The sequence below is a fragment of the Nasonia vitripennis genome, chromosome 1 (assembly GCF_009193385.2).
Source record: "Nasonia vitripennis strain AsymCx chromosome 1, Nvit_psr_1.1, whole genome shotgun sequence".
Taxonomy (NCBI): domain Eukaryota; kingdom Metazoa; phylum Arthropoda; class Insecta; order Hymenoptera; family Pteromalidae; genus Nasonia; species Nasonia vitripennis.
Window position 1 is genome coordinate 26,721,217 of NC_045757.1, and position 5,534 is coordinate 26,726,750.

A 5,534-nucleotide genomic window follows, 5' to 3' on the forward strand; every position below is an offset into this window, starting at 1 on the left:
TAAAATGGTATAATAAGAAAAATCAAAACATATTTAAAATACATCCATGGAAAGTGGCCTTTTTCGTGCACCTATCATGAAAAATATTTTTTGGGAAAACTAATTTTAACTTTAATTGTGTCTTAGTGAGTATAGCAACAAAAAATAGTATATTGTGCAACTTGGGGGGGGGGGGGGGAAAGGGCGATTTCACCGAGGTAGAAATTGCCCTCCCCCCCTTGTTGCACACTGTACTTTTTTTGACAAGTGCCTGTAAAGACCCGTTTTCATGCATATAGAGTGGTATGTTGCGCATTTTGAGTCGTAAACCACTCTCTTTCAAAAAATATTAATATTTTTCAAAAATTTTCAAAAATTTATAGCCACTTGCCTTTTTTCTGCTTTTCGATGAAATTCTTAAGTGATTTGCAAAGTTTAATACTTCGTTTAACTTTGCGACTTTTTGTATCAGCCTTTCTTGGAGGTAGCTCAGGAACTCCCTTGTCGATTTCGTCGTTGCTATTCTTCGAAGTCAGTGTCTGAAATTTTGGCTCCGAAGCTTTCACTATTGCCTGATTCATAGTAGCTATCTGTTGTTGTGCCGGCTTACTTTGTGACATTCGCTGCTCTTTTATCTGCTTCTGGACGAATTGTCGGCACCAATCCTCCATATCGAACGCAGATGTGCTATCAACTGTTGAAGATTTTAGCTCAGCGAGTTTGTAAACTTTCTGACTAGGTCGCTTTAGTTGTGGTTCATTAGAATCTTCTTGTCGCAGCAGTCAACATCTAAGTGGCTGTTGGAAGAAAAGCTGAAATTCCTGTGAATGCTGGAAGCGCTGCTGCATCTTTTGAGCTTGCTATAACTGGATTAATGGATATTCCTGTGTTCGCTGAACATATTGTGATTGCTGCTCTTTTTGTAGCTGTTGAGACTGTTCTTGTGAATGACGTTGTAGTTGCAACTTCTTGTGAATTTCAGCCAGCGATATGCCAAATGCACTAAGATCTATTAGTATACCCTGAAGTTTATCCAAGGCGGGTGTCAACGAAATAGATGTGTCGGCTGGTAATATGCCAAATGCATCAAGATTGATGGATATATCCCGAAGTTCATCCTGAAGCTTATTTACAGAGAGAGCCATAGAAGTTTGCAGGTACGAAGAGGAAAGACCCCGTACGGCTTTTATAGAATAGATGGATCGTGATCAGACCAGGTCCGGAAATGACAAAACGAGTTACTATTAAGACTAACTTATCTTATAAACTGTACAAGTTGACTAGATCGTAAGGTCTGTCAATACCGGCGGCCACATCGGGACTGACTGCTAATAGCGTCTACAACCTATAAGTAATAAGCTCTCCTCGTGCTGGTCACGTCGTAGTGGTCCGCTAGGTGGAGCGTCAGTCCGTATGTGGTGGTAGGAGGAGTGAGATTCCTCAAGGATGCCGGTGATTGGTTGTCAATGCTGAAGCCGACGAACCGGAGCCCTGGGTTGTCGGCGTTGAAAGGCGTCCTTCGCTGAGCATCCTCGGGTGCCGTTAAATATAGACGATAAGCAGTGGTCTGCTGATGCCAGGTCGACGATCTGAGCTATGCTTGCCTTCTCGAACACGCGACCGCCTAGGGGCCTATGTGATCCTGCGAATACGTATTAAAGTTCTCTGTTCCTTGTACTTTTCATCGACTATTCGGCTAAGGTAGGTAATCTTGACTTCTCAATCTTCATGATAGATGGAGCTGCGGATTTCTTATAGGTTGGTAACGGCATGTATAACCCAATTAGGGCATAAATCCGCATGAATGTCACGCCTATCCGTGGCATAAATAGTCCATTATTGCACGCTACGCTCGGGTGCTAATACACGCCGTGCCGTAATAGACTATTTATGCCACTTGTACCGTAATATACTATTTCTGTATTTTACGTGTTATATATCGTCGCTTCCCTGGTAGAAATTTGACTGATTGAACCAGTCAATATTCTAGCGGCTCGGCAGATTCATTTGGTAGAATCCCGACTAGAAATACTCGAGAAATCTCACCGATAACTCGGATCGACCACTAACGTATATTTTATAACCTTTTGCGCATGCGTTTACTCGTTATTGTTGTAATGAAAAGAAGTTTCAATACTGCTCATGCGTGCACAGTAGGCGCGAAAGTATTTAAGAGTCCGTGCGAGAGCAAGAGAGACCGCGATCGAACTGTATATTCGTCTCTCTTTCACAGCGCGTCTATTGCTGTCTCTTTATTATCGCGCGTATATGCTCGGGGACCGCCGAAGCGATGGGGATATAGTCACGAGCCTTTGCCGAGGTAGGACAGCTAACGAAGCATTTCAAGAAGAGAATAAACCTCATACTACTGCACACAACTAGACTTGATTTTCTTTGTCCACACCACAACGTCCTCACCAGAATTCCACAATAATACTCGTCACGACAGATGCTATATTTTTTTGGTAACTGTTTGTAATTAGGCTTATTATATTTGTTATAATATTATTCAAAGGTGTATTGGTGATCCATGTATATTATGTATACACGCGAATTAAAAGTCGGTCGCACATCCAAATCCTACAGACCATAAAAAAAGCAAGGTTATATTATGTAGCCGCAACTCTTGCAGACGACTTCTAGCAGATCTGGCTAGAAATATTCCAGAATTCATGTTATTTTAGATGGGATTTCTACCGATATGTTCAGACTGGAATCTACCCAGTTTATACAAATCTTGTCTATTTCTGGAAATATTATCGTCAACATCTCTACCAGGGTTCCTACGAAGAGTAGCACTGTTTAAATTTTATGTCATAAGAAGCACAACTCATTTGACGCACGCTAGCACAACTCAAACTTTAAACAACGAATTTCTATAAAAATTTTCCGATTTTTGCGAAAATGTCTTTGATGAACATTTTTAAATGTTCACAATTTATAACTTTTTACCGAATTTAAAATTGTTTTCCCAAATACAATAATTTTTTACAAACATTTTATTAAATTGTTCACTTTTTTAGAAATTTCCGAAGCGTTTTAAAACTTTGAGGTTTATCTGTCATTTTACAAGGTTTTCATGAACTTAACCAACCAAATAAACCAATAAGAACGTAAAATACTCACATTTTAAGTAATATAAAGTCGCGAGTTGGGCTACTCTTGGCGGAATTTCTGAACTGTGCTACTCTTCGCGGCAAATCGTGAGTTGTGATAGTTTTCGTTTGAATATTTGAACTGTGCTAGTTATCGCAGGAAGCCTATATATTAGCCCTATGATTGGTTGTTATTCTTCGGGCGCCATTTCTATAAATGTATAAATTTTTAATCTTAAGAGCTTCCTAAGCTATAGAATATCATATTCCCGCGCATATTTATAAAATTCTATCAACATGAAAAAAAACCGCTGCCAATTCTTTAGCACATCGCTTTCTTCAACATTATGTATTGCTGTATATCAGAATTGTTTTCACTTTGTATACAATTCTATTCAGTTTTTTTTTTTTATGGATAAAATTATTTCGAATCACATACATACATATATATATATATATCTTCCTATATTATATAGTCATTTTGGCAAGACTCCCCCCCCCCCCCCCCCCCCCCCCCCCCCCCCCACCACCACCCCACCTTGGCCCCCCCACCAAAACACGTAAAATTCTTTCATTTTTCTGTTATTTTCGAAAATCTCAAAAACCCCCCCACCACCCCCCCCACCAACCCCCATCGCCCCCCGCCTGGCCCCCCCACCAAATAACATGACTGCTCTCTGCGTTATCGGGCTTGAGACCGTCATACTTTCACAACGCTATTGCGTAGTAAAATAAGGCCGCATTAACAGTCCAATTAAATACAAATTTATAACATATTATGATTAAATAGATTTAAATTGGATAATATTAAATAGAATTAAGGTTTAGGTTAAGGTAAGAAGTATCAGTTCCAAGAGAACCAGATATTGAAGATCTACCTCTAATTTTATTTAAGTTATAAGATTAAAGTTAATTATTAATAACGTGTAAATAAGTTAGGGAATAATTGAGTTCAAAGAACTCAAAGAACCATCAGAAAGTATAATCATTATAGATGATTCACTGATTGAATAAACAACAAAATGGACAAGATAAGCGAGATCAAAGACCTCGATGAATTTTCAGGTAATATTGGTATGCACTCGCATGTGAGTCGTTAAATATTGTCTAAATCTGTACACTTTTAAACAGATTTGACATTTATACGACTCATTATTCATGTGTACATTTATGTGATCAACTAACACACTTTTTCTGTTAAATTTTTTCCCACAAAAATCACACTCGAATTTCTTCAATCCTGTATGGGTGTTTTGATGATTTTCTAATTGTGATTTTGTGATGAACTTAGAATCACAAAGTGCACATTCGAACTCTTTTTTATTCAAATGAGATTTCTTGTGAACGTTTAAGTTCCCTCTTTGAGTAAATTTTTTATCGCAAATATCACAAGCAAAATTTTTTTTGTTTGTGTGAATCTGCGAGTGCGTCAGTAACGAACTCCTATTTTTAAATATTCTGTCGCACGACACACATTCATACTCCATTTTCTGTAAAAAACAATGCCTATATGAATATATGACTACATACATAAAATTATGTTATAATGAATAAAACTTACTCAATTCTCCAATGTAAACACACTTTGAGGTTAGCAGTATTACAAATGTATGATTATAAAAATGCATAATTATACATACGTCTCTTGTAATCCTAAAAAGCATGAATAATAAAATATATATTAATTGAAATAAAAAAATCGAAAACTGTAATAAACTGTGCTAGACTTACAATGGCAGTGATTTTATTCTCCAGAACAGAACTGTATCTTAATAACAGTTTTGTATATATACACACCTAAGTAAAACCTTCAAAACAAAACTGTATCTTTAACTATGTATATATACAAATTAAGTATAAGATGTTATCACAGGATCAAACGTAAATAACAAAAGTATCACTGAGTAGCAAGAGTAGACAAATGTCGGTAAAATAGAGATTAACTGCTGTAACTTTTGGCGTATAATACATCTTACCGGACCGGTCACGTGACAATATTTCAGAAGAAAAAACTTTGACGAAAATAAATATACCAGGCAAATTTTCAACTTGCAATATGCAATGCAATCGAAATATCTCAATCCAATCAAGATTTTTTTTGAACAGTAAAAAAACAAATTTTAAAGTACACCGAACTACAATTGCTAATGTCGTGACCGTATTTGACGATCTTGCGCGGTAAGCCAAAACTTGCCGCGCAAATTTAAATATTGTAATTGCCGTTTAAAAAAGTTTATAAATACATTTTTTTATTATTAATTAATACAGTTTTTTACTATCAAATAATTATTTATAAATTAAAAAAACAATTTTACAATAACGAAATAATTATTTCATATCATCCGAATGGCTCGCGTTAACTCGCTCAGCAGCAACAATTTATAAATAATTATTCAATGGTAAAAAATATGTTTATAATTTTTTTCCAAACGAAAATTACACTATTTAAATTTGAGTGGT

At 36.4% G+C, this 5,534-nt stretch overlaps 1 long non-coding RNA gene across 1 annotated transcript; it reads right to left on the reverse strand.

The window, feature by feature from the left end:
* Positions 1 to 4,144: 4,144 nt before the first annotated feature.
* LOC116415771 lies at positions 4,145 to 4,959 on the reverse strand. The gene is made up of 3 exons (XR_004226348.2): positions 4,806 to 4,959; positions 4,636 to 4,727; positions 4,145 to 4,564 (listed from the first exon to the last, which is right to left on the reverse strand). It is a non-coding gene; the product is annotated as an uncharacterized LOC116415771 (long non-coding RNA).
* Positions 4,960 to 5,534: the final 575 nt, after the last annotated feature.